The sequence below is a fragment of the Cupressus sempervirens genome, chromosome 6 (genome assembly GCF_028749045.1).
Source record: "Cupressus sempervirens isolate cs-2001-9-10 chromosome 6, ASM2874904v1, whole genome shotgun sequence".
NCBI classification, from domain to species: domain Eukaryota; kingdom Viridiplantae; phylum Streptophyta; class Pinopsida; order Cupressales; family Cupressaceae; genus Cupressus; species Cupressus sempervirens.
In genome coordinates, this window is record NC_143123.1 from 87072292 (window position 1) to 87084379 (window position 12088).

Genomic DNA, 12088 nt, shown 5'->3' on the forward strand with positions numbered 1-12088 from the left:
ACTTTCATCCTTAGTGTGTTGAATTTATTTAATACATGATCCTCCACAATTCCCTTTTTTAAATAAATTCTATTTATTTAAATCCCTCCATCTCATCAATTCCTCTAAACCTATGATTAAATTAAATCTTATTTAATTTAATCTTAAACCTAGCCTAAAAACTAGTCTACAACCTATCACTTTCATCCTCCTAAGCCTATCCACCATTTAATCCCACTTAATTACCTTAATCATCTTGCTAAACCCTTCTTAAGCCTAAGTGTGTGCTCACACATGTGTGAGACCACTCCCACTTGTCACACCTCTTACAAGCTTTGTCCCCCACTCCTCTCTCCAAGTTTGCTCACACATGTGTGAGCAAACTTTGAATGTTGACCACTTGCATAGCTTGCTTATGTGTCTCCTTGTGGCACTATGTGGATGCCACATAGATGACACCTCACCAAGGCCTCTCTCAAGCCTATAAATAGAGCCCTTGTCTCAAAAATTTTGATCTCCTCCACATGCATTGCTATCATGTTAGTTTGGGTTTTGAGCTTTCATAGTGTTATCATGCTAGTTTGAGTTTTCATAGTGATTTCATGTTGCATACTAACCCTTGGGTAGCATATTTTAGATTGCATTTTCATTGTTACATTTAGCTTATTCTTGCATTTAGATCTTCATTCCACTTGCATATTAGCTTAGCTTGCACATTAACTTAGTTTTATTTATTACTTTCCATCTCCACATCCTTGAATTCCTTCGAACTTGGCTTCTTCCATAGCCATTGCTTGAGGTGTTCTTCATCTCATATAGCATAGTTTCATAGTTTCATCAATCACACTTGCACCTTCACATCAAAAGATTCAAACATAGTTGTGTTTGAGGAGAGCACACCAAACATCCCTCCAATCCAACACATCAACAAGGCCTCTCATGGGTGCCTTTGTTGAACTATTTGAGGTTGCTTAAGGACTTGAGCTGTTAGTTGCTTTGAGTTGCAAAACTCAAGCAAATGTTAGTTAGCTTTTATTTCATTGTTGAATCTTTAATGCATGCATATCAACTAATATTTGTTTGTTAACTCTTGATTCCAATAGGTCTAGTTTTCTAGCATACATTTAGGCATGCTCGGTGAGACCCACGTCCCTATTTTCATCTCAAAAATCTATGAAAAATTTGTAGTCTATCACAAAAAAACCTCGCATTCTCGTCTGTGCTGAACGTAGTGTCATCTGCATTTTGTCGTCTCTACAAATTTGGCATCTATGCAAATTGGCATCTCCACCTGTTTAATTTTTTTTAATTGTATTATGTCATCTTTTTAGTTTTGTTGTCTCTAAATTATAATCTATCATCTTCGCAATCATTACTTTGTTGTTTGCATTGTGGGTGACCAAAAAATTAGTCATTTTTATAAACTATCATCTATGCCTAGTAAACTGTTGTCTCTGAGATTATATCATCTACACTAACCTATTATGTCGCCTGCATTGTGGGTGCCTCTACTAAACTGTCATCTCTGACGTTCTATCATTTGTGTTAACCTATTTTATCGTCCACAAAATTTGGTGTTCTATCATTTGCATGTTTTGACATCTCCAATCTACATTCTGTCGTCTACGATCTGCAAGTGTAAGTATCAAGTATATTATACTTCTTTTTATTCTGTTGTCTCTGCCTATATTCTATCATCTACACTTTTTATTATCTAACTATATATATAGATCAAATTTTAACTTTTTGTGGTTCCATAGGATTGGGGTCATTCTAAGCATATTTACGTATAGAAAAAAAAAAAAAAAAAAAGTTAAAATAAATTTTTCCATAGTAAAGCATTCATTTTGGAGTTTTTCTTATGACGCTAATCAAGTTTGTTTTTTCTTGTAGATTGGAGTATTTTAGAAACACTTAACCATGTTTTCTTGCAAGTTTTTCTTAATATTTTATTTCTCTTAGAAATGAACTTGAATGCTTAACCATTTGTCTTTGAATGAATGTTGCACTTAATTGGATAAATCAAACACACTCTTGAATGCATAAAGGTCAAAGAACAATGCTATGATACACATTTCAATTTGGATTTAAAATGAATCTTATCAAAGCTTGAATGCTTAAGGATTAAATAACATTGAAATGAACCTTTAGAGTTGGTGCTTAAAATGAATTCATACACTCCTGAATGCCTTAAGGAAATGGACATGTATGCTTAGGATAGAAAACATTTGAATTTGGTGCTTAAAATGAATTCGCATACTCTTGAATGACTTAATGGAATTGATTTCATTTTCAATAATTTGCTTATGTTCACAAGCAATTTACTTTCTTGTTGACGAATCTGTGATTTTATTTATGTTGACAATGATTTCAAGTTGGAAAGAACATTGTATGATAGAGACACGTGTGTCTTCAAAGTAGATTATAAAACCTAAAGCTTCATTGGGAAAGAACGTATGTCTTTTAAACCCTAAGGCCACTTACGTATTCTCTCCCCTCACGCCTTTGGGTGATCTTCGTGCACAAGAAATAAGTGGTCTTGTTTTTCTTTTTTTTAGGAGGCCTACTTCAGGATTTCATCACCCCTTTGGATGACCTCAACTCTAGTGTTCTGGTAGAGTATAAGAATCGGGAGGTGAATCGAAAGAAACCTCTCTTGGAAGTAAAATCTTGTCACTCTTGGCTAAGCCCCAAAGAACTTTATACCTTTGAAAAGTGAAGGAGGAGATTTGGGTTATCGTCTCCTCCTGGCTGTGTGGCATTATTTTTTTTCATCTACAAATTTGGGCCTCACGTACCTTGCGTATATTGAGGACACCCCTAGCTGAGCTTGTATATCCTAGTCAAATCCTTATAGGACTGTTGGTGTGTTCTGCTTGCTTGAATGTTCAAAAACCTCCCCATTTGAAGGGGAGACACACCATCTAAACTTGTCTTGTACATATTTTGTTGTATGCTTTGCATGTTATGTTTCAAAAACATCATAAAACATAAAAATCCAAAAAAAAAAATCATGAAAGTTCAAAAATCAAAAAATTCAAAAACAAAAAAAATGCGTCTTGGTTTAGTTCCTCTTAGTCAAGTTGTCCACATCAATTCCACATCACTTCTTCTTTCGATAAAATCCACCATCAACATGAATCTCTTGTCTTAATCACCTTGTTAATCATTCAAATCATTCCTCAAAGTCTTAATAATCTCTATTTGTCAAAATCATTTCCCCGTCTTCCTAATCATTCCATCTAATTCCTAATCTTCATCCTAGTCATGCTCCATAATCCACATCACACTTCAATTCCCCCATCCAATGCTTCATCCTCATGTTAGTCATTTCTAATCAATTCTTAATCCAATCCATTTCCATCTTCATCCATAATCAATCTTTCTAATTTCATTCACGTCTTCTTCTAATTCACCTTTTCATCACATCTTCTACTTTGGACATAGGAGTATTTTCATAAACATCAAACTTTAATTCAAATCCAACATTCACTTGTTTGCAATATCATAAGGTTTTTTTTATCAAATCAAATCAAACCTTCATCCAATCAATATCAATATCAAATCAAATCAAATCAAATCTAGTCCAATCAATATCAAGTCAAATCCAATTCAAATCAAATTAAAACAAAGTCCAAAATTGCTCCTAGTCCCAAGGTCATAGTTCATCCATCATCAACTCTTTCACCACTCCTCATCTAAGTTCTATGGATAAGAATTGGCTTAATCACATGATTGACAATCTTCAAAAGCAATATGGAGTTATACCTCCCTTTCAACCTACATATCAAATCCATCCTCAACACTTCATATCCAATTCTAATCCATCTCATGTTCATTATTCTTCTACCTTTGACAAGGGAAATCCACCTCATTATCCTTCAACCACATACGATTCCATTCATAGCCCACACAATTCCTCATGTAGAAATGCCATGGCCAAAGAAATTGAAGAACTAAAGAATTCTATCTTGAGCCTAGTAAATCAATAGAAAAAGTCCACCTTCCATACCATGTGTCCTCCTCCCCCATGTTTCGAAGATCATAATCCTCATGTCCCATCCAACCCCAACTCTTAACAAGGTTGGCACAACTCCTAACAGGGTTGGAATCTCCTAATAGGGATTCAAAGTCTCCTAATAGAGACTCCTTATACTGATTTTTCTCATTGAATCCTAATAGGGTTCATCCTCTAACAAGGAACTTATATATCAATATATTATCTAGTGGGTATCATCCCCACTAGGGTTTTCCCTAGTTGACAAAATATGGCATTATGAGTTATCTTTGTGCATTATTATTGTTGTTATTTATCATTACTTTATTGTTTTGTTGTGCATGGTTTGAAGTAATAATATCTAGTTGGCGACTAAAGTTTGTAGATTACTTATTCACCCCCCCGTCGGTCCAGTAATCCATATTTCTAACAATTGGTATCAGAGCATAGTTAAATTGAAGAGGTTTAACAGGTTAAGTAAGATCCCTATGGATATGGAATAGTTGATGAAGAACTTTGAAGAAGCTCTTGAAGAAATTGCTCTCCTTACTGAAGAAAGAGATAAGTTGAAGGACAAATATGAAGACTCCAAAGTATGCATTGGTCAATTGAAGGAAAAGATTGATCATCTAAAATCAAAGCCTAAATCTACTAAATCTAGAACTACTGATGATGACTATTCAAACTTGAAGACATAGTACAAGATCTTGAAGCATGAGTTGAAGATTAAAAATCTGAAGTTGACTTTGAGAAATGATCCTAGCAAAGTTGAATTTGATTTGAAGACTAAAAATGTAGATCTAAGAGCAAGTTTGGCAAAGAAACCATCTGAGTGTAATGTCCCCTTCCAAACATTCATTAATTTACCCTTTTTTATCATATCCTTTTTATGAGATTTCTCCTGACATGTTTTTTTAATGCGTTTATATCATACATATATATGAGTGTATCCATAGAGTCGTGTCCATTCATAATATTAATTATATTCATAAGGCAATTATTATTTTGTTAATTATATTTGTTTTTTAATGATTATATATTATATTATTATATTAACTATAGATTATATAAATTATTTTTAATATAAATATGACTATTATAATATTATATTATTAATTTTAAATAATATTATGTAATCTTATATTACGATGAATTATAACTATATCATTATTAAACATACCATAAGATTACTATATTAAATAATGATATATTATTATACATATTTTAGATATATCCACAATATATATATATATATATATATATATATATATATATATATATATATATATATATATATATATATATATATATATATATATATATATATATCACATATATTTAATATTATTTATCTTATTTATTATGAATAATATTTGTATTTTAAAATAGATAATAATAATTATTATATTATTTTAATAATCTAATATTGGTAATTAATCCTTATTTCCTATTAAAACCCATTCTAAAATTGGGGACATCACAGTCCTACCCTCTCGAATTTGCTTGTCCTCAAGTAATTGATTTGATCCTCATTAATTCATAGTTTGGATTCATTCTCTTTCCTGGATATGTGTTACGCACTTGCAGTGTAGACATGTTAGTATATAATAGCATGTACAAGAACATATGAATGAAGATGCAAAGTAGACACATTAATGCATGAAGACATGATGCAAACACGAGGCAGACACGAATGCATGAAGACACAAAGAAGACACGAAGCAAACACATTGATGTATGAAGACACAATGTAGACACATAGTATACATGTTAGAATCTAGCTTAAAAATTGAAATAAGAAAAGGGTAAGGAAATGTTTTACCACTTTGATCGTGAATGTTGTACTCTTTTCCCCTGTCTTGAAATAAAAGGTTAGAGTGAAAATGCATATTTTCTATAGCTAGTACTATAATAGGGTCTATAATTCCATAGTGGATGGTAGATTTATTGCGACTCTGAGTTTGGACACACTCAGCTTGGGGCTCCCTCAAACCTTGGTCCATATTGGGACTCATTTTGTCCCAATGCAACTAATTTACTCCTCCCCATATGCACACTCCCTACCCACTAGGAACATGTTTAATTTTGACATGGATGGTAGATTTTTATAATTGTTTCCCTTGCAATAGATCCCATGATGAATGGAAGATTTACTATGGCTCTGAGTTTGGACACACTCAACTTGGGGCTCCCTCAGACCTTAGTCCATATTGGGATTCATTTTACCCCAACGCGACCGATTTACTCCTCCCCCTATGCACACTCCCTATCCATCATGTAATGCTATATAAACTGATTCATATCCAATTAACTAGTAACATTAAAAACATTAATATTTTTTGTCCCTTAAGTTTACTAATATTGATATGTTACACAATATTACTGACACTCCTTCTATTTTCAATAATAATTCCCCCAATATATGATTCCATAAATATCATTCTAACAAAATTTTAATCATATTCACTTAAATAACATATTTATAGTGAAAAGGATATATATATATAAGATTTCAAATCTCCTATTTACATATTTTAGTATATGCCCCTCAAACATATTATTTTTTTTTTAGATATTTACTATGATTAAGAAATCCATATGCAAATATTGAGGAACCCATATTTTATAATCTATTATTTATCAATAATTGATTCTAACCAATTGGCAATCTATATTTTATTAAATATCATATCCACATAAGAGTTTAAAAATAAAGAGGAGTTAAAAAAAATAAAGAGATGTATAAATACTTACCTTTGGTTTGAGCTTGAGCCCACCTCTTGTAGTTAATTTATAAATGCAATGCTTCTTATTATTACCGAGTTACAAATGTATGAGTTTGATCAATCTAACATGATTTTTGCGAGAACTCGCTTGAAAACCATGGTTCTTTATTTAATATGGGAGAGGTTAGGGTACTAATATGTCATCTTCCCTTATTGTATTTTCTGTAGCCTTTTACACATGGCTAGATTTCGAATTAGTAGGATTCGTTCTTTCAAATTCTTATTCTCTTTTCCCATGCCAATCCTTCATGACACTTGATAGGTGTCCTGTCATTGATGTTGTCGTGATTCAAGCCATCTGCATCTCTTTTTAAGTTTACATGTTCCAATTCTTTTGTCTTTGTATTCCACGTCATTATATCTTTTTTTTCCTATTGAATATGGTGTTGTTAGGTTTGGTTAAATTATAGGCGCCACATGGCTCAACTCTTCCATCAAAATTGATAGTTTCTTTCCAGTGCCCACTCATTCCATCTAGTTACAAAGTTAGATATAGAGGAACTTCCATGTTATGATAGAATTTTTTTCTACAAGCTTTCACATTGATAGGTAGCACAATGAGGAAGATAAAAGCATTAGAAAGAATAACATCATTGTAGATGCTTAGGATGTTCGGCAAGGGATAAGCTTCATCATCCTAGGGAGGTATGTTGGCTTGAATTGAAGAGGTGTAAGAATCTTTAGAAGATAATTATCCCAACTAATGTTTCTGGTGACTAACAGTCCAAATCTTCCAAACTTTATTTCAGAATAAATCATATTAAAGAATAATTAGGGTTACCATCGAACGTGAATCCATAACTGTATAGACTTTCAAATTTCTCAGAATTATTTTCTTGTTGTTCTTTTCTCAGCAAATAGATTTCCACTTGTCTCTATTATACCCAATCGTAATATGTGTATTTTAACAAAAATCCTTCCGCGTCAGTCAGTCATTGCAATTGCAGATTTTGTAGGCATCAACCAAGGATAGAAACCATTAAAGAAACTATTATTTCTCCAGAATATAGTATAGTCATGATTTAATAATTTTTGATGCCATATATAATTATTTCTCACATCTTCAAAGATTGATGCTAACCATACTCAATGTGCTCCCACTCAGTGAAACGCTTCAGCAATTAACTTTGGGCCCAATAAAATTCCACTTTTAGCCTGTAATGGTTTATGGGTTTAAGTATTTGGACTTCAAACATTATTTTGCCTCCAAAGATATCTGTCAAGGTAATTAAATTATAGTTAAGGACATCACATAAAACATACCCCTCAAAGTCACCGCTTCACAAACTCTCAGTTTTCAAATATCAAATTTCATTCGCCCAGATTAAATTTGGGACCCACAACACAAAAAAATTTGGCTTATGAGCATAGCCATACATTTATAAAATATGTAATTTGCAATAAGTGATTTTCCCATTTACTTTCTAGAATTTCAACCTCACAGGTTGGTAGGATGTACTGCTTTGATACCATTTGTAATGTCCCCCTCCGAACATTCATTTAATTTACCCTTTTTTATCATATCCTTTTTATAATATTTCTCCTGAGATTTTTTTTTTATGTGTTTATATCATATATATATATATGAGTGTATCCATAGAGTCGTGTCCATTCATAATATTAATTATATTCATAAGGTAATTATTATTTTATTAATTATATATTATTATTTTAATGATTATTTATTATATTATTATATTAACTATAGATTATATAAATTGTTTTTAATATAAATACAAGTATTATAATATTATATTATTAATTTTAACCAATATTATGTAATCTTATATTACGATGAATTATAACTGTATCATTATTAATAACTATATCATTATTAAACATACCAAAAGATTACTATATTAAATAATGATGTATTATTATACATATTTTAGATATATCCTATATATATATATATATATATCACATATGTTTAATATTATTTATCTTATTTATTATAAATAATATTTGTATTTTAAAACAGATAATTATTATTATTATTTTATTTTAATAATCTAATAATGGTAATCAATCCTTATTTTCTATTAAACCCATTCTAGAATTGGGGACATCACATTGAGTTTGAAAAATTGAAAGAAGATCACGAAGAACTCCATAAGTACAATACTATTGTTGCAGGTGAATTGACATAGTGCAAACAGCAGCTTGAGAAGCTTTATTCTAGTAGAGAAAAGCTTGATGATTCAATGTCTATACAGAGAGCTTCTTATGATAAGACTGGTCTTGGTTATCTAATTAACATGTCTACAAAGAAACATGAGATTAGATCATATCCAAAAGCAAAAGACAAATCTGATGATAAGATTGAATCCAGACAATCTTCTGAGAAACCTAAAGAAGTTGAGCCACTAATAGATTTGGGAGTGTTTTGCGACGTCAATTTGCATTTGGCTTTTTTTTTGCCTTATAGCCCGACGACGTCGTCAGGCTATAAGGCAAAAAAAAAAGAGGTGCATTGCCATTATCTGCTAATGCCGAATCGAGCTCCGCTGCCGCCGAGAATTATCACTACCTCCGAATCGCCAAATCAAGCACCCAAGGTATGGAAAAGTTTTTGCTGCTTCTTTCTCCTCCTTTTTCCTTTTTATATGCTCTGGAAACAAACTCAATAGGGACACTACAGAGATATTATCATAATGGCCTGGATTCGCTTTTCGCAAAGCCAAAATTCTTTCTTTAACATACTCGCTTACCTTGTCATGGAGCTCCATGCCTATCATCAGGGTCGATGGGAAAATGGGTGAAAGCTGCACCAGAAGCCCACCAAAGCCGCAGCCAATATCTGCAAACCGAATTTTCTTTTCTTGACCAGTTGAGGTAGAACGTGCGTTCGCTGGTTTCAAATCCTTAGAGTTCGAGACTTCGTGTTCTTCTTGAGCTTCGCCATTAGGGTTAGGCGCTGGAGATTTGTTGTCTTGGAGATGTTTTTCAGAGAAATATGAAGGGAAATGGTCGGCATAATCGAATTGAGCCAGATAGAGAGGTACAGGAAAGTGCGAATCACTAAGAGGATTGTTGTGAGCTCGTGCTCTGTAAAAATGCTTCCTTGGATGCTTCACGGACGCGCAATGCTCTCTAGCATGCGACATTGCTCAAATTCGAGGGTTTTTCTTCACATTTCTTGACAAGATTGGAGAGAAGCTCTGTGGTGAAGAATGGCTATTGCAGAACCTCCTGGATGAATGGCTGTTGTAACACGCCTCCCGTTGTCTTGTCATATTTCTTCAAGATCTTTGCAACCCCTGTGTAGTCATGGTCTCACTCAACGGACAAATTTGACAAAACGGGGGTTTTGAATTTGAGAAAGGGGGAAAATTAGGGACATAGTCCAGTATTAACCTTACATACCTCTGATAAACACATTCGAAAACCTTTTGTCTTTTCAGGAACCCCATATACATCTGATAAACACATTCAAAAGCATTTCATCTCTTTTGGAACTATTGGAATACTTTCAACAACATTAGTGATACTAGATGATGCTCCAATAGGTCCAAGGCAGATGTTGCAATGACTAATACAAAATGAAGGTGTTGCAATATTTAATGTAGAGAGTCCGTTTGAACTTGATATTGGTATTGTGTTTTCTATGGAACAAATGAGAAGCAATTATTAGAAAATAAATAAAATATAAACTGTTCAAATGCAGGAAAAAATTAAATGAAAATTTATTGCTTGTTAAATATACTTTCAGATGTAAAATGGAGGTTTTTTAGTGTGTTGATATTTAAAAAATCACATTAAGTATTATTGTCAGCATGGTATCATTGTCTGTTTATTATGATTAGTATTATTTTTCTATCTTCTTTGTGTCATCAATCAACAATATTTTTCTTTCATGTCATTTTAAGTTAGTATTTAATGCTGAAACAATACAATTATGTACAAGGTCTTGAAGGATTGGAGAACAATGGAGTCTATTCGAACAATGTGTGAGAAGGTATATTTGAATTGTTATATATTAATGTATTTGATTTAGAGCTCTACTAGAATTGATGTTTTTTTTTTAGATTATAGGCTTGTAATTGAGCTATTAACAGTTTACAATACAGTTACAATTGGATTGGAAAAATGAATTACAAAACTGTCACATAAAATTAGATTTAAAATTTGATACATGCCCAAAAATCTTGAGGAAGATGTACCTTTAATTGTCAAAGCCAAAGGTTCTAGAGATCTTGATGAAATTTGACAATCATCATTTGATTTTAAATGAGTTGAAGATTTTCCTTCAAAAAATGACTGGAACTGCTCCACATGCTCTAATATCTTACGAGCTGCCACTCTAGATTGTTGCGACACTAGAAGTTCATATGCCAACAAAACCCCCTGCTTCTCTGTTTCCATTGGTGTCTTGATAACTGCAATCAAAAGAAAGAAAGAAAATACTTCTATTATAATCTATGATATCAAGTAATGTGTACATGGATTTATAGAAACTTACAGCAATATAAGCATATTCGGTACTTCTCAAAAGAACTATTTAATTGTGTTACAAAGAAGACGTGCATACATGTTTCCTATAAAATTTCAATTTATGACCTCTCACCCATGTATTTAGCCTAAATGTATTAAATATAATAAATAAATAATTTATTTGATTGAATTTTTAAGTAGCTGATTGAAATGCACCAAAATTACCCAATGGGAAGTCAGAGCTTGTCCTTTGTCGGTTCATCCTCAACGGCATATAAGAGTGTCTCCCACTTTTTAACAGCTGAGATGCAAATTGTATCATGTCAACAACCAATATTTTATCTCAAATAGCCAGAATCAAAGGCAATCATGGAGGGGAAAATGTTGTGTTGCCCACCTATCGTCCACCTGTAATTGGAAACTGTATGGGCGACCACTTAGATTCTGTAGTGCTTACAAGCACAATAAAAATATTCATGGAATAAAGGAAACTATAAATTTTTAGCAATTTTAGAAGTAAAATAGGTATTCATATGGAGGAGATATTTCTTACATATTTAGTATTCATTCTTTTATAAATATGAACAGTACATTTAGTGGTGATTGCATTTAGAAGATGTTTACAGAAAAGAACATTAGATCTTGCTAACCTCTTTAAAGTGAGAGCTACCATCATCTATATCCCTTCTTGCCCTCTTCCTCATGTGATCTTGCTCTGCATTTTGCATGTTATTTGCTTCCTCTTCAACCTCTTTAAAAGTGCGCTTCCTAGAGATATATGAGTTGAACCATTTCAGTGCATACTCTCTAAGAAGACAACTCTTTTCATTATCTCCTTTGCAACTGCCATTACCCTCTTTGAAATTCTTAACAGAGTTATTTCCTGATTTTG

At 32.4% G+C, this 12088-nt stretch overlaps 1 pseudogene; it reads right to left on the bottom strand.

Moving 5' to 3' along the window:
• Positions 1-9248: 9248 nt before the first annotated feature.
• Positions 9249-9869, bottom strand: LOC149551309 (tRNA (guanine-N(7)-)-methyltransferase pseudogene; annotated as a pseudogene).
• Positions 9870-12088: the final 2219 nt, after the last annotated feature.